The 25,008-nt window shown below is 35.5% G+C and overlaps 1 long non-coding RNA gene across 1 annotated transcript in view; it reads left to right on the plus strand.

The window, feature by feature from the left end:
• Positions 1-13,158: 13,158 nt before the first annotated feature.
• Positions 13,159-25,008, plus strand: part of LOC105716084 (uncharacterized) — a 58,373-nt gene continuing 46,523 nt past the window's right edge. The window contains exon 1 of the long non-coding RNA XR_001107185.3: positions 13,159-13,287. This is a non-coding gene — a long non-coding RNA (uncharacterized LOC105716084). The remainder of the gene's footprint in view (positions 13,288-25,008) is intronic.

Genomic DNA, 25,008 nt, shown 5'->3' on the forward strand with positions numbered 1-25,008 from the left:
TCTGAAATGGGAATGACCAAGACTGAGGTTATAGAAGTAGTGATAATAAAGGTTGATAACTAACTCAAACTCAGGAGGCAGAGGTTGCAGTGAGCCAAGATTGTGCCACTGCACGCCAGCCGGAGCAACAAAGCGAGATTCTATCTCAAAAATAAGAAGAATTGACTCAATTAGCTGTAACAGTAGGTCTGAAGACCTCAGAAATATGAAAGCCTCCACATATTTCCAGATATAGGACAAAATCAGAGGTAATAATATGGAATTATATCCTCTCTGCATCCCTGCAACATAAATGAAAACTCAAGTGAATTATGCTAACATGGGGACTAAGTCCTTTACTACCAATCTCATATTGTCTATACTCTCTGAGAAGCCTCAAACTGAGAAGTGAATCAGTTTTCATAACCCAGATCTGTTTTGGCCTTGAGAGGATCCATTCCAACCTGAAAGATGTTAAGAGACATTTTCAGCCAGGCACAGTAGCTAACGCCTGTATCCCAGCACTTTGGGAGGCCGAGGCAGGTGGATCATGAGGTCAGGAGTTCAAGACCAGCCTGGCTGACATGGTGAAACCCTGTCTCTACCAAAAATACAGTAATTAGCCAGGTATGGTTGCTGGCACCTGTAATCCCAGCTACATGGGAGACTAAGGGAGGAGAACTGCTTAAACCTGGGAGGCAGAGGTTGCAGTGAGCTGAGATCGCGCCACTACACTTCAGCCTGGGTGACAGAGCAAGACTACATCTCGGAAAAATAAAAAAAAGAAGAGAGACATTTTCATTAAGAATTTATTTCCAAAGCAGAAGAATACAAAGAACAGGAATTTTGAGTTTTAGTGGCTATAAAAAAGAATAATTCTAATTATTTTTTAAGAAAAAAAGTAGTATTTTTCTCATTTCTTATCTTTTTAGAAATGTAAATAATTTTATTTTTAATCAGTTAGATAAACATACTCAATACTCTAATACTGCAGTGACTCTGGACCAAAGCTGTGATATAAAGAATCATAGCTTCAGTTAAACCATTGAACTAAGGAACATGAGCCCAGGTGCCCACAAAAGTCCTGACTGATCCTTCCAAGAGGAAAGGGGGACAGGGAGCAGTATCTTAGCAATAGAGGAAATGGAAATGCTTTGGCAATACAAAAACGTGCAGGCCCTGCATGTTTAAAAAAGAATTGCCTTAGCAACAGGTCTGGTGACCAATCAAACCATCCAGATTTGCCCATGACAGAGATTTCCAGGGATGTGGGACTTTCAGTGCTAAAACTGCACAGTCCCAGGCAAAGTGGGATGGCTGGTTGCACTAGTTCAAGCTTCACTGATGATGTCTGGAGGGTGGGGATGAAACAGGGTAAGAACATTAAAGAAGACAAATGTTGAGAAAAGGAGAAATGCCTAGATTCCAGTTTCACTGGGTGGGAATTTTATTTTTATGTGGTCTTTTTATTGTAGTATCTTCTTGTTTTTTATTGAGATATAATTAACATATTACAAAATTAATCAGTTTAAAGCACACAATTCAATCATTTTAGTATGCTCGCAGGTTGTACAGCAATCATCACAAACCAACTCCAGAAACTTTTAATCATCCCAATAAGAAACTAGGTACTCATGAGCAACCACCTCTCATTCTCCCTTTCCCATTCCCCTTAGTATTTTAAAAGAAGGTAGTTTGGATTTTCTGAATTTAAGAGAAAAGGGTAAGTAACAAGACACATAGAGAACCCAGAGTATAGTGGCTTTAAGTAGCCATTTGTTGTGTCTAATACAGCCACAGAGTGAAAAGGAGAAAATCAGCCCAAATCCTTTAAGGGCAATCTTTTTCTTGTTTCCAAAACCCACTGCTGGTTAGAAAGCACGTTGGTGGGAACGCTGATAACATAAAATTCTTGGAAAAAGTGTAATTATGACTATGTAACCAGTTTTTAGTAACTCTTCTTTAAGAGACCTCAATATTTCACAAGGATTTACCATCATTCTTTATCTCATTTCTTCCTTCATCTCCTTAGAGGTAACTTGAAATCACAAAGTAGAATGGTTAGGTTTATAGTCTTACTTTATGTAGTCTCTTTGTTAATTAATTATTTAAGAAATATGTATTTTATTCACCTTTTCATCAGAAATGACTGTTCAGCATTTTTAAAAAATAAATGAGAATTTTTTACTGCAAAGAGAACCTTTCAGAAAGCTTTTTAATTAGTTGTTCTTCCCTCCACATCAATGTCTGGTGTCTATTTGTTCTTGGCTTGGAAAAGCAATCGTTTATATATGAACCCACCTTGGCCAAATTTTGCTGAATGTTACCAAATCCTTGCCATTGGTCATGTTTGCTTTGTGCTCTACAGGGGCGGCTGAAAATTTTCTGGACTTCTAGACTCTGGTAGTCATAGAGAAACATAAATCAGAGAAAACTATCAAAGAACACTGGACAGTTTAACTTTTTATCATCAACTGCTTGCTTCAAAAGCGAGGAAATATTGTCCAGATCATAAATGTAGAGGGTGTCACTTCTAATACAAAAAAATACCACCAGCCCCCTGTTGGCAAAAATTTCAGTTGTTAATTACAGCTGGTAGAGATAAATTTTCACTGGTCATCCTTATGTTCTCACTGGATCCTGCTTGTGACTCACAGCATGCATGTAAAAGTCATTCAACCTGTGTTAGTTGAAAGGGCTAAGACAACTGGACTATACATAGGTTGATTATGTGATCTCATCTACATTAGAATCAGGTTCTAAATAAATGAGCTAACTAGGTGCAGACCAACTGATGAGAAACAAAATGTATACCTCAGACTAGGATAGGATAGGAGTTTTCACCCTGGAATTCACAACCTCTCAATGATTTAAGGTACTATCTAAGGGCTTCAGGAGATCTATGAACATCCTACAGTAATCTGCAAAACACTGCACTTTTTTGGGGTAGAAGAAGGGGAAAGGGAGCCACAGCTTTCTATGAAATTTCTAAAATGGGTCATTATTCAAAATAATGAATAAAATAATAGGTTAAAGAGTCTTGCTCTTAGGATTGTCATTGTATACTTGATTTTATTTTCAATTAAATGATTTGCCTCCATAAACAATGCTTTATATTTTGCCTACTTGGAGTTACACCCCAAGGATGATTCAGTGATAAGTAAGTTTCTGCACCTATAGATATTCATGAACATATATTTCTATCTCTAATGTACATGTACTGTATCAGCCAGAATGTTGTCATAGAAGTAGAAAAACTGAGTGATTTAGAATAAGGGATTTACTGTGGGGATTAGACTCATGCAATTATGAAAACTAGTGGAGAAATCTATGCAAAATTATTGCCCCTGCATGTGGCATTAAGTCTCAAGTTGTCAGGCTGGCAGTTGTGAAGGAAATCTAGATGTAAAAGTATAACAAAGCAATAAGCAAATGGAACTCATATCTATCTCAAATTACCCTCCCCCTTGATAATGCAGGTGACCCTCCAGTGAGGCTACCATCTTTCACCATACTGCTCTATGCTAATTACACAGACTCTGAAAAAGGAAACTCATCAAGAGATCCAGCTCTCAGATGAGCTGAAGAAGGAGGTCCTGTGGAAGCTGCAGGACCTGTGGGCACTGGTGCTGCTCCATGTCAACACGGTGAGTCCGCAGACTAGGAACAGCCACGTGATGTGTGGCAGAGTCTGCCGCCCTGTACTGCCCTTGAGAATGCAAAATCGACTGCTGTTTCATATCCACCCTCCAGACTTCATGAAATATTTTTCTATGATCAACTCTAACCAAGAAAAAGGAATTCTGGAAAAGTTAATTTTAATTTGGTTTAGATGATGCAGTCTAATGCCACCACACACAGTACTTGATTGAATGCAGGCATGGAAAAAAAAAGTTTCTACTTCTTATAGCCATAAAACAAAGATCATGATTTATTTGTAATCTATTCCCTTATTATAGACTATTAGTTGATAGTATTGGTGGATGTATATATTTGAGCTGTTTTCTTTTTCTTTCTTTCTTTTTTAAGAGATAGCGTGTCCCTCTGCCACGCTGGCTGGAGTACAATGGCACAATCACAGTTCACTGTAGCCTCAAACTCCTAGGTTCAGGCAATTCTCCCACCTCAACCTCACAAGTAGCTAGAACTATAGGTGTGTGCCACCATTCCCAGCTTTTGAGTTTTTTAAATCTGTAACCAATGTTCCATTAAGAAACAACTGCTGTGGAATCCCCAAGCACCGGATATAAATACAGAACAACAAGAGACAGTGATAGCATCTGATCTGAAATTAAGAAGTGATCAGTACCTAGAATGAACAAAAGTATCCAGGAAATCAACAACAAGAACAACAAAAAAAGGCACACAATAAACACCATAGACAAATGGGTAAAGTATGTTCAAGGGTAATCCACAAAAACAGAAAGAAATGCTCATATTCACTGGTAATGAGAGGAATGAAACCCAAAACAGCAACGTACTACTTTATGCCTTACGGATTAGCATAAATGAGAATGTCATATGTTGGTGAGGACATGAAGCAAGAATGCTCATGCACTGCTGGTTGGAAGTAGGCTAATGCAGGCATCCTCGAAAGCTCTCAGGGGGTACTTACTTGAGTCAAAATTGCTGTCCTGGCCATATTAATCCAGAGTTTGTATTAAAAAGAATTCTCACAAAAAAGCCCACAATCACTAGATTATTAAGGGTATGCATTATTGTGTTGTTTACACAAACAGATAGCTAAAGGCAATATATGAGTTTAATTCTAGTTAAATAAATAAGGAAATCAGTGGACTTACACTGTAGAGTGCTGTCGAACTATTAAAAGCAAACAACTAGGTGTGCTCTCTGCAACATGGAGGACTATCTAAAAAGCCAGTGCTTTAGAAAGAAAACTACAGTATTTTATGTAAGTTTTGTTTGTAGAAAAACAGACACTAAAGCGTAACGACAGTTTAAGAGAATACATAAAAACTCAAAAGTACATACTAAACGGATTAGAGTGATAGGCCATAGGGGAGGAAACTGGAATGAAGAGTGAGAATAAAAATGGACCAATCGATAAATAAAAGATAGGCTTTGCACAGGGAAGTGACAACAGTGAGCTGTGGAATAACGTCACCTTCTGCCCTGAAAGACCAAAATAAACAAAGACATACATTCATAAAAAAATAAACAAAGCTAGTCATTTTTTTTTTTAGAATACCTAGCACATAGAGAGTATTAACTGCTGCAACTATTTCTCTGAACTTCAGTAAGTACTATATTACACCACAGAACTCAGGAGATTTTCTGGTTTTGTGGTTACTCGACCTCAAAGACAATCTGAGCTTTCAGATAAAAAGGGAGTTTCTGGCTAGATTCCAAAAAAGGCATGTTGGAAAATGAAATAAATAGTTTTAATTATTGAAAAGGAAAGCTAAAGAAAGTAACACGAAGGTAGAAAATATGAATGCCTTATAACCATAATTCTAATTTAGTGTCTTGCAGCTTGTAATTTAAAAATCATGGTACAAAATTATGTGGAAGAAATGCCTGTGAAAGAGAAAATAGAGCAGAAGCAAGAATGAGAGGAATGCCAGGATCCTTGGCATCATTCTCTTTAAAATACATAGAGCTCTCCTGTTGAGTAGACTAAATATGATGACATTTCACATTTTATTTCCTACAGGACAACTCCATTATGAGATATCTGAGCTTCTTCACAAAGTGGAGTTACCACCCTTAAAAAAGTTTTGTGTCCAATGACATCATTGGCCCCTGAAACTCTTTATTGTATTGAAAATATTGTAATTTGAAAAGATAACTAATTGGATGAAATGTTAAATCACACTTTTATAATATTTATCATTTGAATGACACTGTATTAACAGGACTTACTCATCTATTAACTTACTAAATGTTCATTGAACATCTATAATACATCACATTTGACTAGACCTTAAATTTCATTCAAAAATTAACATGCTACCTGGACGTAAGTAGAATAACAACCTGTTCCAAAGATGTTTACATCCTAAGCCCTAGACTCTGTGAATATGTTACTTTGCAGATGTAATTGGGGCTTTGGAGAGATATTTTGAGATTTTCTAGGGGTCTCCAATATAATCACAAAGATCCTTATAAAGAAAAGCGGGAGGCAGTACAGACAGAGAAAGAGACGTGAAAACAAAAGCCAGGAACATCGTGCATCAGAAATTGGATGATGCTACTGGCTGTGAAGATGGAGAGAGAGGTATGACAAAGACACACAAGCAACTTCTAGAGCTGGAAAATGCACAGGAATGGCTTCTCCTCTAGAGCCTCCAGAAGCAGTGAAGCTCTGCCAATACCTTGATTTTAGCCCAATGAAGCTCATTTCTGACTTCTCACCTCCAGAACTCCAACATAATAAGTATGTTTTATTTAAAGCCACTAAATCTGTGGTAATATGTTACAGTAACAACAGAGAACTAATACAAATTTGAGAAACTTCTGACATAGTGAGGGAGATTAACAAGTAAATATTGGCGATACCCAGCATTAAGTTTATTAATACGGTTATGCACCAGGTATCATAAAATGACTTAATTCTGAATAGGCATTCTGAGAAAGCTGCTCTGAGGAGACACATAGGCTAAGATCTGAAAGAAAGAAGGAAGGGACAGGGAAGGGAGAGGAGAAAGGGGAAGGAAAGGGGGAGGAGGAAAGGAAGGGGGAAGAGAAGAGGGAAGGGAAGGAAAGGGAGAAGGGGGGAGGGGCAAGGGAAGGGGGGAAGGGAAGGGGGAAGGGAGGGGGAGGGGGAAGGAAGGGAAGGGAAGAGGGAAGGGAAGGAAAGGGGGAAGGGAAGGGGGAAGGGAAGAGGGAAGGGAAGAGGGAAGGGGGAAGGGGCAAGGAGGAAGGGAAGAGCAGGTTGGTTTGCATTTAGAATCCATCTGATACAAAAATGATTTTTCTTAAAGGACTAGAGCCACCCTCAGCCTGAGAAGATGTTCACACTTGAGAGACAGAACTGAAACCAACAGAAGGAAAGATGAATTCCTCATCTCACAGTCACTCCAGGGCGCACATGATTTAAACAGAATAGCAAGCTGAATCTATTATCAGGTTTAACATATTCTTCCATCTGTGTGCTTTTGCCCCTTTAGTTAATTTCACTCAAGGTGAGTGCCTTGTGATGCAACTGCATTTCTGTTTGTCATTATAAATCATGGGAAGCCCTGTATTCAAGACACAACAGGCCACTCCTATTAGGCTTGTACCAGGATCTCTTTTGAAAGCAATGTGTATCAGATGTTTGCCTGAAGATTGAGTATATGCTTTAGAGATCTTCAGAAGGTGAATGTTGTTAACACAGAACAGTGTACACATACACCTTGAACACTAGTGGAACCATTTACTTACTGGCCATGATAAGTCATTTTATGTCACTGGTGATAAGGTAAATTTCATCTACACATGGCACATTTTGCCTTTCATTGCACAATGTGGTCTTTTTGGGAAATCAAAATACTTATGTCTGTAAGTCCTGCTCTGTCATTTCTTTTTTATTATTATACTTTAAGGTCTGGGATACATGTGCAGAATGTACAGGTTTGTTACATAGGTATACACATGCCATGGTGGTTTGCTGCACCCATCAACCCATCATCTACATTAGGTATTTCTCCTAATGCTATCCCTCCCCTAGCCCCCTACCCCTCAACAGGCCCAGATGTGTTGTTCCCCTCCCTGTGTCCATGTGCTCTTATTGTTCAACTCCAATTTATGAGTGAGAACATGCAGTGTTTGGTTTTCTGTTCTTCTGTCAGTTTGCTGAGAATGATGGTTTCCAGCTTCATCCATGTCCCTGCAAAGGACATGAACTCATCCTTTTAAATGGCTGCATAGTACTCCATGGTGTATATATGTGCCACATTTTCTTTATCCAGTCTATCATTGATGGGCATTTGGGTTGGTTCCAAGTCTTTGCTATTGTGAACAGTGCTACAACAAACATACCTGTGTATGTTTTTATAGTAGAATGATTTATATTTCTTTGGGTATGCACCTATTAATGGGATTGCTGGGTCAAATGGTATTTCTGGTTCTAGATCCTTGAGGAATCACCGCACTGTCTTCCACAGTGGTTGAACTAATTTAAACTCCCATCAACAATATAAAGCGTTCCTATTTTTCCACATCTTCTCCAGCATCTGTTCTTCCCTGACTTTTCAATGATTGCCATTCTAACTGCTGTGAGAGAGTATCTCGTTGTAGTTTTGATTTGCATTTCTCTAATGACCAGTGATGATGAGCTTTCTTTCATATGTTTGTTGGCTGCATAAATGTCTTCTTTTGAGAAGTGTCTATTCTTATCCTTCGCCCACTTTTTGACGGAGTTGTTTTTTCTTGCATATTTGTTTAAGTACCTTGTAGATTCTGGATATTAGCCCTTTGTCAGATGGGTAGATTGCAAAAATTTTCTTCCGTTCTGTAGGTGGCCTGTTCATTCTGATGATAGTTTCTTTTGCTGTTCAGAAGCTCTTTAGTTTGATTAGGTTCCATTTGTCAATTTTGGCTTTTGTTGCCATTGCTTTTGGTGTTTTAGCCATGGAGTCTTTGCCCATGCCTATGTCCTGAATGGTATTGCCTAGGTTTTCTTCTAGGGTTTTTATGGTTTTAGGTCTTACCTTTAAGTCTTTAATCCATCTTGAGTTAATTTTTGTACAAGGTGTAAGGAAGGGGTCCATTTTCAGTTTTCTGCATGTAGCTAGCCAGTTTTCCCAACATCATTTATTAAATAGAAAATCCTTTCCCCATGGCTTGTTTTTGTTGGGTTTGTCAAAAATAAGATGGTTGTAGGTGTGTGGCATTATTTCTGAGGCCCCTGTTCTGTTCCATTGGTCTATATCTCTGTTTTGGTACCAGTATCATGCTGTTTTGTTTACTGTAGCCTCATAGTACAGTTTGAAGTCAGGTAGCATGATGCCTCCAGCTTTGTTCTTTTTGCTTATGATTTTCTTGGCTATTCAGGCTCTTTGTTGGTTCCATTTGAAATTTAAATTAGTCTTCTCTAATTCTGTGAAGAAAGTCATTGGTAATTTGATGGGGATAGCATTGAATCTATAAATTATTTTGGGCAGTGTGGGCATTCTCATGATAGATTCTTCCTATCAATGAGCATGGAATGTTTTCCCATTTGTTTGTGTCCTCTCTGATTTCCTTGCTGCTCTGTCATTTCTATATCTACATCTAATCACCTCTTCAGTCAGAAAAGAAAGAAAAATATACAATTAGGTTTAGAAGGGATACATCCAGTTCTCAGAGATTAACTGTCACAGAAGTGTTACAACAACTTTTTAATATTTGTAATATTGTTTGTTCAGTATTTCAACAAAATTCTCTTTTGCATTTGACTTTTTAACCTTTTCAGTGTCTAAAGTTCTCAAGGCTGGGGCCTTTGACTTGCCTCTATATTAGAAAATGAATGCATTATCCATTGTCTTTGCCAATCAAAGGGGACCTATCTTTCTACAAAACACTCTGCGTTCTGTTTTTGGCATTTATTCCCAGCAACAAGGAATATTTTTACATTAGAGGTTGATAATGGCAAAAAAGTTAAATAAAGAATACATGAATTTCTTCCCTTATGGAACATAGTAAGAACATCAGCAAGAATAAATAATTCATGTGCCTGGCAGCCCAAAGGAACTGTGAGAAAAGAAATAGATACTATGAGACTAGAACATTATTTAAGATGGAAATAATGAACCACAGTACATCTTTCAAAGATTGAAATAAGTTCTGCACAGAAATCCTTTTTTCTTTTTTTTTTCCAGAAACTGGCACACTCAGAACTGGTTTCTAGTTATGATAGTGGAACATATTTGTCATTCGTAAGCAAAAGTAATGGACTAATTTGAATGAATAGGTAAGCAGTTTTCTAATTAAAATTAACTTTTGTATAAGGTATAAGTAGGGGGTCCAGTTTCTGTTTTCTGCATGTGGCTAGCCAGTTTTCCCAGCACCACTTATTAAATAGGGAATCCTTTCCCTAGTGTAAATTAGTTCAACCATTGTGGAAGACAGTGTAGCGATTCCTCAAGGATCTAGAACCAGAAAAACCCTTTGATCCAGCAATCCCATTACTGGGTATATACCCAAAGGATTATAATTATTCTACTGGCTGGGTGCAGTGGTTCACATTTGTAATCCCAGCACTTTGGGAGGCTGAGGGTGGCGGATCACCTAAGGTCAGGAGTTTGAGAGCAGCCTGACCAACATGGCAAAACCCTGTCTCTACTAAAAATACAAGTTAGCCGGGCATGGTGGTGCATGCCTGTAATCCCAGCTACTCAGGAGGCTGAGGCAGGAGACTCAGTTGAACCTGGGAGGCGGAGGTTGCAGTGAGCTGAGATCACACCACTGCACTCCAGCCTGGGCGACAGAGCAAGACTTCATCTTAAAATAAAATAAATCATTCTACTATAAAGACACATACATATTTATGTTTATTGCAGCACTATTACAATAGCAAAGACTTAGAACCAGCCCAAATGGCCATCAATGATTGACTGTATAAAGAAAATGTGGCACTTATACACCATGGAATACTATGCAGCCATAAAAAAGAATGAGTTCATGTCTTTTGGAGGGACATGGATGAAGCTGGAAACCATCATTCTCAGTAAACTAACATAGGAACAGAAAACCAAATACTGTATGTGATCCCCTCCCTGTGTCCATGTGTTCTTATTGTTCAATTCCCACTTATGAGTGGGAAGGGAGGGGAACATCACATAGCAGGACCTGTTGGGGTTGGGGGAAAAGGGGAGGGAGAGCATTAGGACAAATATTTAATGCATGCAGGGCTCAAAACCTAGATGTCGGGTAGATAGGTGCAGCAAGCCACCATGACACATGTATACCTATGTAACAAACCTGCACGTTCAGCACATGTATTCCAAAACTTAAAGTAAAATTTTAAAAAATAAAATAAAGAGTAAGAGAGGAAAAATAAACTTCTATTTATATGGATAAAGTTCTTATTTTCTTTATAGGCTTCCTGTATTTCAAATTCCATGAACTGTGTTAAAGCATAAAAAGTAAATTTAATCAAAGGTTAATGAAGCTTTTAAATTTTACTTTATTTAATTTTATTCATCTGAAATTGGCTTTATTTCACCATCATTTTGTTTTCTTTTTCTTTTACTTTGTAATTGATATATATTAATTGCATATATTTTTATGGGGCCAATAGTAATGTCTCAATACATATAATGTATGGTGATCAGATCAGGATTTAGCAAATCCATCATCTCAAACATGTATTCTTTCTCTGTGTGGGAATATTTAGTATCCTCCTTCTTGCTATTTGAAACTATATGATATATTTTGTTAACTATAGTCATCCAATAATGGCCTAGAACACTGGCAATTATTCCTCCTTTCTAGCTCTAACTTTGTACCCTTTAACAAATCCCTCCCTACTACTACCCTCTTCCCTCTAACCTTTTCAGCCTTGAGTATCCTCTCTTCTACTTTTCAGTTCTATGAGCAACTTTCTTTTTTTTTTTTTGAGACGGAGTTTCGCTCTCGTTACCCAGGCTGGAGTGCAATGGCGCGATCTCGGCTCACCGCAACCTCCGCCTCCTGGGTTCAGGCAATTCTCCTGCCTCAGCCTCCTGAGTAGCTGAGATTACAGGCACGCGACACCATGCCCAGCTAATTTTTTGTATTTTTAGTAGAGATGGGGTTTCACCATGTTGACCAAGATGGTCTCGATCTCTTGACCTTGTGATCCACCCGCCTTGGCCTCCCAAAGTGCTGGGATTACAGGCGTGAGCCACCGCGCCCAGCCCCGAGATCAACTTTCTTTACCTTCCACATGAATGAGAACATACGGTGTTTAATTTTATGTTTCTGGCTAGTTTCACTTTAATATAATGTCTTCCAGTTCTATCCATGTTGCCATGAATGACAGGATTTCACGTTTTTATGTCTGAATAATATTTCCCTGTGAATATATCCCACATTTTCTTTATCCGTTTATCTATTGCTGAACCCCTGGGGTGATTCCATATCTTGGGTATTGTGCATAGTACTGCAGTAAACATGAAGGTGCAGATATCTCTTTGAAATACTGATTTCCTTTCCTTCTGACACGTGCCTGGAGTGGGACTGCTGGATCATACAGTATTTCTATTTGTAGTTTTCTGAGAAACTGCCATAGTTCTCCATAGTGGCTGTACTAGTTTACATTCCCATCAACAGCGTATAAAAGTTCTGTTTTCTCTACATCCTCTCCAGCATTTGTTATATTTTGCCTTTTTGATAATAATCATCCTAACCAGGGTGTGATGGTAACCTCATTGTTGTTTTGAATTGCACTTCCCTGGGACTGTGCTAATTAATTAGACAATACTTTTACAAAAAATGAAATTATATCTTACCTTTTAAAAGTATGCACTTACATAAATCAGATCGTCATAAAGGGATCAACTGTGACAACTACAGTTAAGTAGCCACACAATTAAATTCTGTCCTTTACAATCATTAATTCTGATTTCAATGTTCTCCATTACTAATTTCCATATATAACAAAGGTATTTACATGGTAGCAACAACTAAAAAGACATGCTGAGTTTAAGGTTATGAAATCAGTGTTTTACTAGCTATTGCCTAGAAATATTAAAATGGAAACCTCATTTTGCTGCAGATTAAAATCTCTATTTCTCTTCAGGGTTCACATAGGGAGCTAAATTGTTATTCCTCTACAATCTCCAGAACTGAAATTACGTGAAAGTGTACTTCTAAATTAGTCAAGTAAACACCATTCGTTTATAGTACTAATGCTGTAAGCATTATAAAATGCTGACAGAATTATAAGAAAATCTCTAAAATCAGATTAAATTGAGACATGCTCAGTGAAAAGCAAATAGAATTCTTAAGCCCTAAATTTAGGGACTCTTTTCTTCATAGACCTAATAATTTAAAAACATTTTAATCTTAAGTTTTTATAGACTGTGAAATTGTTTTTGTTCAAAGGATTATTGATGTCCAATGTCATTTTTGACACATGTAAGTTTTTGTTATTGTTTTTTGTTTCTTGTTTTATTTTGGTTTGGTTTCTCCACGTGGTAAGTTTCCAAATCCCTAGATTCTCGAGCATTGCCACACATTTCTTCACAACGGAAGAGGTGAAAAGGCCCAATATCACAATCACTATAATCTTTTGTTTATTTCTGAGGTCAACAAATATGTCCTTTCCCTCAGTTGTGGCATCTGTCAACTAGATGCTGTTGAACTCTTCTGAGAGCTTCCCTTGGCTTCAAGAATTTCTGAGTAAGCTTGACAATTGCAAGACTTTTAAAAACTATTATTTTAATGCATTGTATTATAGAGATCTGGAGTTGCAGATAATGACAATGTAATGTACAAGACTGATATTTGTTAGTACTGTACAGAATGTAAATCAGTTGATCACATTGCTTTGAGTCATTTTATATTCAACTTTTGATCTTACAGATTAATTTCTATTTCCCTTTCCAGGAAAGCTGCTTTCTAAATTTTCCCATCTAGGATCAAGTATTTTCAACCACTATTAAGTTTAATACAGTCATATTTGTTCATTATATTTACAACCTTTAGGCAAAGTTGTATTGGCTGTCTTTGTACCTTATTGTTCTAAGTAAAAACTAGATTTGGTTTTTAAAAAAATTTAAAGTTTAGCAACTCCAATACAGCTCTGCCTAAAGGTTGTAAATATAACGAAGATTCAAATACCTTATTGTACCTTATTGTTCTAACTAAAACCTAGATTTGGTTTTAAAGAAAAATTTAAAGTTTGGCAATTCATACCACAACATTAACACTATAATCAGTAGAATTGTACACAATTTTAAGAATTACCTATGTTATCATTAATCATGTTATTTTCTGTTGAATTTTTCCGCCTTAATCCACAATTACAAAACATGGCTTTGCTTATAATAAATTTTAAATAATTATGAATTTTTGAAGAAAAGAGCAGTTTCCAGTATGTTACTTAAAAACACACCTCAAGATTATACTATTAAATAGTATCATTGCAATATTTGAGAAGGAAAAGATAATGTCTGAAATGTGCTTTTAATGTGAAGTAAGATGGATAATCAGTACAAACAATGAGGCAGCTCCTTCTGTTGGGAAAAAAGAGATCTTCCTTTCAGTGGGCAAGGTAATTTTTTTATTCTGTTTATATTCAAACACTAAATATGGACAACATTTTTCTCACAGGTGTGTGTGAATTTGCATAAGCTAGATGAAATACCAAAATAATTTTAATAATGTGAAAATTAGGACACAGGAAAATCAAGGTTGTGTATATAATTATCATGTTTACAATATTTTTGATGACATGAAGCAAACAACTATGTTTAGATGTGCATCTGTTTCAAATAAAAAAATAGTGCTAAGGCTAAAAATATTCTTTATTTTAAGAATATAACTGTCTGTTAGATTTCTCAGTGCAGCCATCTGTCTCAGGTGTTATGATCTGTCACTCTGACTTTATAAAACAAAAGGAAACCTTTAAATCCAACATACCTTTGTTTTTCTTAGTATTGCTTATGAAAAAAATTGTCTCCATGCTTTCTCAAGCATGATAATGATGTAAGTTGTTTCTTTTTCTTAATTGCTTTATTTACAAGGAAAAGAAAAATTAATTACATTTGCATCATTAGGATAGTCCCTAACCTTGTTTTATGATTCTCTCCCTTAAATGTCAATCAGAAACTCAGCTATTTGAGAAGTCCAGAGGAGTAAGATTATTCCAAATTCTAAATTATCACATCCCTGACTAGTCACTTTGCGGTTTGCTGGCTTCCACATTGACCTAGCGAAGTTTTTACTAACTACTCCCATGTCAACTTGGCCTTTTTTCATTCTCAGGGGTCTGCTTGGATCACGTGCTTTTGCTTTGCGGTGTCATCTTCATTCAAGAAAATACGTGGTTAGTGGAATTGTAACTTCTGTTTACAAATAAACAGTAACCCACCACTTTAACGAAGAAACTTATTTTGAACCTAAATTCTTCAAGATTCTTTAGAAGGCACCAAGTTTTTCTAATTTGTATATTTTTAGCAGCCAGAGAAGCCATAAACCAATCCTTAAATACAAAGTTCATCCTTAGACAAAAGTAAAAATGATTTGTCATACTTCTACTCATTGGCTGATTTTTTCCATACTTACTACGGTCCCTTTTCAAACCACATTCTTCTTAATTTTCCAAATATTTTAATGAGTTTGTAATCCTTTAAGAAATGCATCCCTGTGTCTAATAGGTCATACTATCTAATTTATCTGTAGCATGGAGTAGGAAGAGGAGTAGGGAAAATGAGCCGTTCCCTTACATGCCCTTCTGAAACATATTAACTTTTATAAGCTTCATGTAATTGTGTAAAGGGCATATAAATAAGAAGCAAATTGTTATTGTTAAATGTTAAGTTCAAATCAATAGTTAAAAAAATATGTGTAGAGCAAAACACAAATAACAACTCAGCACCCATACCCTAGTTACCGTCTTTGCTTTAGAAGAGTTCTGAATACCCCATCCACTCAATCCAAACTTCTCTTTATGAATCCCTTGCTTTTAAAAACAGTCTTCCAACATTTCCGAATCCCTAAACCAGATATTATTAATTTCTGAATGTGTTTTATAATATAAAAATTTACTGGATATTTTACAATTTACACTTTAAATATTTTGTTCTTGTGTTATTTATCCATATTGTTAAAAAAATGTAGCTCATTATTTCTGCTACATTATACTATGCTATTGTTTTAAATCACGCTGCTATAAATCTTATACAAAGTCCTAGTGCACATATACAAGGATTCTTAAAATATTTCATGTTATGAAGCCCTTTAGCAGTTTATAGAAACTTATGATGCCTTTTCATAATAATTTTATGAAGAATTAAGCTTTTGGCACATTTTAAATAAGTAAAATAAAATATAGAGGTTTAACATAAAACCAATTTTTAAAAAAATGCAATTAAAATATGTTTCTTGAATGTGTGTTATAGTCATAAATGCTCTTCTTTATTATCCCACTAAATAATAAAATCTAGCAATGATAATAATTACTGCCATAATTTCTAAGAAATGATTAATGTAAGTAATATTGGAGAATATTGCAATAACTGTAATGCAATTTGACTACAACTGTGATTTCTGTGCTATGAAAACCTAGATATTTCTAATACTATAGGTTTTTCCTTTTACTCATAATTGAAAGAAATGGTAAACTTCATTTAGAATTAAAGATGCAGTAAAAATAAAGATAAATGTTTTTCCCATATAATACACAGATCCTCTGAAACCTATCCATGCAGACCTCAGTCAAAAACCCCTAATCAGGAAAATAATTACACTAAATGATTTCAATTTATTTTCAAAAAATTATTTTCTCAGTTTATGCTCTCACAACATACTATAGGTTGGTGCAAAAGTACTTGTGATTTTTCCAATTAAAAGTAATTGCAAAATCTGTAATTACTTTTAATTGCAAAAGCCACAGTAACTTTTGCACCAACCTAATATAGAAGAGTTTTCATTGTTTTACATCCTTTCAACACTTGATATTCTCAGGCTTTAAATTTTTGTCTATCTTGCTAAAGGAAAATGGCATCTTGTTACAGTTTTAATTTGCACATTTGTGATTTGTATGATATTGAAATTCTTATATACATATTATTAGCCATTTGTGTTTCTGTTTCTGGGAAATAACTGTTTATAAAACATAAATGCATAACTAATGATTTGTGAGAGTTCTCAATACTTTCTGGAGAATTTGTTGTTTACATCTTTTGAAAGAGGTTTTTTTTATTTTTTGTGGTGCCTTATGATAATTAGGAGTTGTTTTCTAGTATAATCAAAATTGTCAGTAATTTATTGTTCTCTTTAGTCTTAAAATATACACCCCAACTTTAAATAGATAAATATACATCTTTATATTGTCTTCTATTAGTTTATCCTTTCCTATTTAAACCTTGGTAATCAGTGTTGTAACTGAAACAGTGCATGCTGATTTGCCAGGGACAATTATCACATTTTCAGAAATTTGGGGAGCTGCTTGACATCACATTAATAGCTTAAAATTGGCCACTACAGAAATATTTACAACTTGCAAATTGGCTAGTGCTAAAAAAAAAAATCACAGTTCAGTCAATTGGTTGTGATTTTTAGGCAGGGCAGGGTAGGAGAATGTATCTTGTTTTTAAACATTTAACAGCACATTACTGTATTTATTCCATCTGGAATTGCTTTTCAGATATAGTCAACATTTGCTAGTGAATCTATCTTTTTCATTAATCTGAAATGTCAACCCTATCATAAATCATCAGTCTCTCACTGAACTCTTTCACTTTTACAATGATCTATATTTTATATATTCGTCAATGCCATGCAGACTTAGTTACTATAATCATAAAAATAACTTTGGATATTTGATAAGGCAAGGAACCCCAAATAGTTTATCTTTTTTTATATTAAAAGAAATTTTTTATTATATTTTAAGTTCTGGGGTACATATGCAGATTGTGCAGGATTGTTACATAGGTACGCACATGCCATGGTGCTTTGCTGTACCCATCCCCCCATCATCTACATTAGATATTTCTCTTAATGTTATCCCTCCCCAATCCCCTCACCCCTTGCTATCCCTCCCCTAGGCCCCCACCTGTCAATAGGCCCCAGTGTGTTATAGCCCCCTCCCTGTGTCCATGTGTTCTCATTGTTCAACACCCACTTATGAATGAGAACATGCAGTATTTGGTTTTTTGTTCTTGTGTCAGTTTGCTGAGAATGATGGTTTCCAGTTTCATCCATGTCCCTGCAAAGGACAAGAACTCATACTTTTCTATGGCTGCATAGTATTCCATGGTGTATATGTGCCACATTTCCTTTATCCAGCCTATCATTGATGGACATTTGGGTTGCTACGAAGAGAATAAAGTACCTAGGAATACAACTAACAAGGGATGTGAAGGACCTCATCAAGGAGAACTAAAAACCACTGCTCAAGGAAGTAAGAGAGAACACAAACAGGTGGAAAAACACTCCATGCTCATGGTTAGGAAGAAACAATTTTTATTTATGATGTCTTGTTTAAATATACATTATTTAGAAGTATTTGCATTCTAAATGTATCAGAATTAGTCTAGGTATCTTTTTCATTGAGTTCCTACATTTTGATCAGATTTTTATTGTGAATGATATAATCTTTCATGACTTGGTATACGGATATTTTTTAAATATCCTCTGTGTGTTTGTTTGAAAATCCTGTATACTTAACTTACTGAGTGGAGTACTCTATAGCTCATATTTGATGAATTTTATTAACCGGGCTTTAAGTCTTCTGTATTCTAATTTTTTAGGAGCATCTTGATATATAAACTAATGAGAGGTTGTTAAAGACTCCACTATATCATCGATATATTTTTTCTGTCTAAAGTTGTATTAGTTATTAAGACATATATAGATGTATATTGAGGTTATGGTCTTTCTTGGATTCAAATTTGAGTTATAATACTTTAATACAAAAAAATACAAAAATTAACTGGGCATGGTGGTGTATGATTTAATTTCAATTCAGTAGGATTTCAATTCAGTTGAATTGAAATTAAATGAGATCATATTATCTGAAGAATAACTATTCACCTAGAGTCTATCTTATTTAAATATGTGCAAAGCTTTATTTTTTTGTTTTTTGAGTTGGAGTCTCACTCTGTTGCCCAGGCTATGGCACAATCTCAGCTCACTGCACCCTCTGCCTCCCGAGTCCAAGTGATCCTCCTGCCTTAGTCACCTGAGTAGCTGGGACCACAGGTGTTCACCATTGCACCAGGCTAATTTTTGTATTTTTAGTAAAGACAGTGTTTCACCATTTTGGCCAGGTTGGTCTGAAAATCCTGGCTTCAAGGGATCCACCTGCCTCAGCCTCCCAAAGTACTGGGATTACAGGTATAAGCCACCACACCCAGACTGCAGAGCTTTCTTTTGTGTGTGTATGTATGCATGTATATATATATTTGCCTGGTATACATTTTCTTTTCTCTCACGTTCAACCTTTCTTTATCCTAATGTTTTTGGTGTGTTTCTTATGAATGTTGAACACCTGAATTTTGTATTTTTTTCCATTTGACCATTTCTTTAACTGCTAGATTCAGTGTATTTATATTTCAACTCTTGATATATTTTCACTTTTGTGTTGTCAAGGTTCCCCTCAGCTTAGTAAAGCAGGATTTCCTATTAGACTCCCTACCCCGGTCTCCCGGATCACTCAATTCCTACAAACTGATTCAAGTCCACTGGGTTTTGCTAATGTTTTCTATGAAAACTGGCCTTCTTGCTCAGACCACCTCTCTTTGTTCCCTCTTTTACGCCGTTATTTAGCCTTTGGTCATTTTTACTTGCTTGCCAGCACTGACCTATTTAAAAATGTGTCTACCCTACATTTTGTTGTGCCCATTGGGAGGATGGTCTGGGTTTCTATCCTGTCTTACTGCCAAAAACAGAGATAGGAATTTAAACTTACAGATTGTCAATGAGGAAAATAAAATCCTATCATTATTATGGTTAAACAGCCCTTCTGGTAGACCCTTAAAAAATTGGGCATGACACCCTCAACAAGCCTTCCATTGTTAACATCATCACCCTAGTACACCTGAAGCTATGTTGTCTCTCTGAAAGGATTTATTCTAAGAACTACAGAAGGCTAAAATCTGTGAACTTCTCAAAATTGCAGTCTTTCTCATTTAACACAACAATATTTTCCATAAAAATATATGGCATGTTATAGGTGATCCACAATTGCTATTAAATAGTTACTGAGTAAGTACATTACGCCTTTACCAATAAAAGATGACTACTTTTTTTCAAGTCATTTTCCTATGTATTTATCTAATTCCTTTTTAAATGTGGCCTTAGTCTTTTTTGTAAACATTATTTAATAAGAAATTATTTTTCTTCCTAAAGATCACTCTGCCTAAAAATTTATTGTAGTCATATATATAAGTGTGGTTTCATTTAATAGAAAATAAATAATGAGTTCAATGTTAGTGGGCTTACTGTGCAGTATTTCAAAACTGATAGGTAAGGATGCTAAAGAATACAGGACATGAGTTATAAAGTATCTTAGAGCAGTGTAAAAAAATTTCACTGAGCAAGAGCTTACTTCTCAAATATTAACAATTTCCAACACTATAACAGCGTTTGTTTGTTTTATACCTGATAGTTCTTTTTGTCAAATCATTTTCACATTTGTCACACAGCATTCCCTTTAGATATAAGGCACATTTTCTCTACAATGATTAGTCTGGAAATTTATAAGACTACAGAAACAAGGTAACTTTAATTACTTCAAGCAGTATTATCACAGATGAGGTCCTGCGATGCCATTACCATATGTTGCACTATTTTACAAGTTCTAAACTGAGCTATTTAGGTTAATATCGACAGTATATTCTATACTTAGTATAATCTGCCCTCAGACATTCTCCAGCTATGAGACTTCTGAAGGAATATATTCTTGCTAAAAAAAGCGATGCCCTTGTATCAGGTTGGTAAAGGCATTCTGACAATCTGTAACAGGCAGAATTCCTTTCTTGCACACTATTCCCAATAGTCTCATTTTACTTTGTGCAGAATGTAATAAGGAAAGATATCCTTTAAACAGAACACTTGGTGATACTTCAAATGTTTAAAAATTACCTTCAGTACTCGAATTACATAAAAACGAAGAAGACTCATGACTTGCTTTATCTGTTCACTGCTTCATTTTTGGTATATATTATATTGATTTTCCTACTTTAAAATAAGATTAGGAAATTGCTAAGAATGCTTCATTTTTCAAAGATAATTGCTGACATTGTATACACTATGAAATGTAGAATCACCCTCATTTAAGGTTTTATCTGTTTGCAAACATTTTCATTGTGCCCATTTGGTCATTTGCCTTTGCCATCACTGTTGCATCTGCATGTTTATTAATATAAACATGGTAACATGATGGAATGTGTACATTCCTTTATTTCTTGATTTCCAGGAGTTAGCTCCTAGAATGTACGCCCCTGATTCCCATAAAGTAGATACTGCTATTGTTCTTTTTGTTTTTTAAATGAGAAAAAATAAAAAGAGAAATAAGTAAAAAAAAAAAAAAAATCCCAATTTACACAGAAAAAATGAAAGAAACTTGATTCAAAACCAGCTTTCTTACATTCCAGAGCCATGGCTGGTTTTATCATAAAACCGTATCAATACAACCATATTATAACTATAATGCAACCTTTACTGTCTATATGGCATAAATTTAAGGCTTTAAAAAGAGTTTTATGCAAATGATCAAATTTATTAATAGTCCTACCCTTTAATTGTTTCATCACCCCTAAATGAAAGAAAGCTGTTATTCCAACTTCATAATTTAAGATACTGGCAATAAAGGAAAGTCTAAATGACATAGGTGAGAAATCAGAAAGTGAACCCAATTCTGGCCAGAATTTTAGCCACTATACTCCCTCTGCAGTAAACTCTCACTACCAACCCCTTTTAATATATGGTGGCAGAAGAGGAATGAGAGAGATCAGCCCCTGAGCTTCTTAACCCTGAGTTTCTTATCTTGTCTTCTTTGTCTGTGACCTGAGGGTGGACTAGAAATCTCTCAACACCATTCTAACACAATAGTTTATGCTTCCAGGTTTGGATCACTTCAGTACAAATTAAGTATTTTATGAGTCGGTTCTCAATTGCTTTGCATTACAGAAAAGAGTTTTATTTCTCATTTTTCCTTATTTCAGCTATGATGATTATTTTATATCACATCCACCATCGAATTTGAAGTTTTTTTAAATCATATTAAAACATTCTATCTAAATTAAATAATATGTTTGGATTACAAAAGGCTAGATAGAAATCGTAGCAATAGCACACACTTTACTATTAAAGTATTGCATATGCCCTTTAAAATAGATAAAACTGTTCATTTCTGTTTTTGTTTCAATTTCCAGATTGAATTCATGTCGGTAATAATGTATCATTTATATTATTAATTCTTTAAAACATGAATTGAGTCTTTAGTGGCTTTCTAATCCCAAAAAAAAAGGAATTTGGGATTAACACCTATAAGCACCTATGCCGTACTTCTCAATGTTATATGTTAGGAATAACCAGATAAAAATTCATCTTGTTTTAAGCCATCCAATCTGTGGCAATTTGTTACAGGATCTCCCGGGAAACTAATATGTCATATTTTTTTTTCTCCACATTTGTAGTGGTATGTATTTCCTCAAAATACAAACAAATAAAATAAGAAATTTTAAAAAGTAAAATATCTCTGCCTCAAATGCAGTTTGGCATATGAAATTGGATTCTGGAACAAGAAGAGAAACTTTACTGGGGAAAAACACTAGAAAATTCTAAACGCAGCCTGTACTTAACAGTAGTGTACCAGTGTTAAGTTTTTTGTTTTAACAAATGCAGCATCGTTGTGTAAGATGCTTAGCATTAGGCAAATCTGTGTGAAGAACATACAGGAAATCTCTGTTCTATCTTTGAAACTTCTAAGCTATCTAAAATTATTCTAAAATTTCAAAAAATAGATTCAAAAATAACGTTGCCACACTTAGAACTAGAATGGAAACATTTCAAAGTCAATCAGACAAAAGTTGTTTTTATTATTCCTACTAATCAGTTATTCTAAGTTTGAAAAAAAAAGAAGGTGGTGTATGATTTAGAAGACACAGGCATTTCAATATACACAATCATAAATCATGAGATCAGCATAACCACAGTGTGGAAATACTACCAGCCTCCCCACAGTCACCCATAAAGCGGTATCTGGCATCAACTTCACAGCCAGTTACATTAATTTTTTTAGGGAAGCCACGTGACCTATTTTGATATAGCAATCAGTTTATTTTTTAAAAACATATTCTCAGAATTAAAGTTAGGAAAATAATGACATCATTAATAATCTCACATCTTTAAGAATACCTAATATTTATTGATAATTTTATATATACCTTAATTTACATGGAATACCACCTCCAATTCTTTCAAGCCACTTATCATCATTCTACCCCTTAGAAACCGATACTCAGAGAGATATAGTAAGTACCCAAGTTTTTATAATACTTACTATGGTACAGAAGCTGGCTATGATCTCAAAACTTTCTCATCCATCAAAACCTAATAAAAGTGGAGAAGAGATGATCCAATTACTTGGTCACATCCACAAGTAGAACTTTCTTCTGTGGTTTGCATGGCATTTTCATTCTTCGTTTTAGCCATGGTGATTTTAACTTTGCTAACATGCAAATATTGGTTACCTCCCATATAAAAAAGTCAAATGTACATTCATTTTAGCAAAAGCAAGTGACCCAAGTGTGCTCTTCTACTTTCGCCCCTCTCCATCTGTTGTATGCCCTTGTCTAGTCTGTGTCTTAGGAGCTTGATCTCAGCCAACTGCATCCCCTGGTTTCTGATCAGTTTTACCCTTTAAGACGGGTATTGGGTTCTAGTTCCCTCTGCTCCCTCTCTGACAGGATGCTGTTCCTAGTCTGAATAATTTAGATAGTATCTTTGATCGCTGATTCCATATAGCAACCCTCTCCTATGATCACAACTTTTACTAGATTTTGGTAATAACTTCTTCCTCCTCCAATATCTTATGTAAATATTTTGTTAAATTCTTTTTAGTATCTTTTATTTACTGTGATGCTTCCTTCTTGATAAGACTCTGACTGACATATTTATTTGATATCAGGTATATAGATAATAAATCTTTTTTCTTTTTCTAAAGTCGCTCTTTTTTTATTATTATACTTTAAGTGCTGGGTAAATGTGCAGAACTTGCAGGATTGTTACATAGGTACACACATACTATGGCGGTTTGCTGTCTCCATCCCCTCGTCACCTACCTCAGGCGTTTCTCCCAATGTTATCCCTCCCCAGCCTCCCCACCCCTCGCTATCCCTCCCTTAGCCCCCCACACCCCACCAGATGACAGTGTGTGATGTTACCCTCCTCCATGTCCATGTGTTCTCATTGTTCAACACCCACCTATAAGTGAGAACATGCGGTGTTTGGTTTTCTGTTCTTGTGTCAGTTTGCTGAGAATGATGGTGTCCAGATTCATCCATGTCCCTACAAAGGACATGAACTCATCCTTCTTTGTAGCTGCATAGTATTCCATGGTATATATATGTGCCACATTTTCTTTATCAGTCTATCATCAATGGACATTTGGGTTGGTTCCAGGTCTTTGCTATTGTAAACAGTGCTGTAATGGACATACATGCGCATGTGTCTTTATAATAGAATGATTTATAATCTTTTGGGTGTATACCCAATAATGGGTTTGCTGGGTCAAATGGTATTTCTATTTCTAGAACCTTGAGAAATCACCACACTGTCTACCACAATGGTTGAACTAATTTACACTCCCACCAACAGTGTAAAACTGTTCCTATTTCTCCACATCCTCTCCAGCATCTGTTGTCTCCAGCTTTTTAATGATCGCCATTCTAACTGGCGTGAGATGGTACCTCAATGCAGTTTTGATTTGCATTTCTCTAATAACCAGTGATGATAAGCATTTTTTCATATGTTTGTTGGCCAAATAAATGTCTAATTTTGAAAATTGTCTGTTCATATCCTTTGCCCACTTTTTGATGGGGTTGTTTGTATTTTTCTTGTAAATCTGTTTTAGTTCTTTGTAGAGTCTGGATATTAGCCCTTTGTCAAATGGGAAGATTGTGAAAATTTTTTCCCATTCTGTTGGTTGCTGGTTCACTCTAATGATTGTTTCTTTTGCTGTGCAGAAGCTCTGGAGTTTAATTAGATCCCATTTGTCTATTTTGGCTTTTGTTGCTATTGCTTTTCGCGTTTTAGTCATGAAGTCCTTGCCTATGCCTATGTCCTGAATAGTGTTGCTTAGGTTTTCTTCTAGGGTTTTTATGGTATTAGGTCTTATGTTTAAATCTTTAATCCATCTAGAGTTAATTTTAGTGTAAGGTGTCAGGAAGG

Source organism: Aotus nancymaae, unplaced genomic scaffold (genome assembly GCF_030222135.1).
Source record: "Aotus nancymaae isolate 86718 unplaced genomic scaffold, 86718_ANA_hifiasm-v0.15.2.pri h1tg000057l, whole genome shotgun sequence".
Classification (NCBI taxonomy): domain Eukaryota; kingdom Metazoa; phylum Chordata; class Mammalia; order Primates; family Aotidae; genus Aotus; species Aotus nancymaae.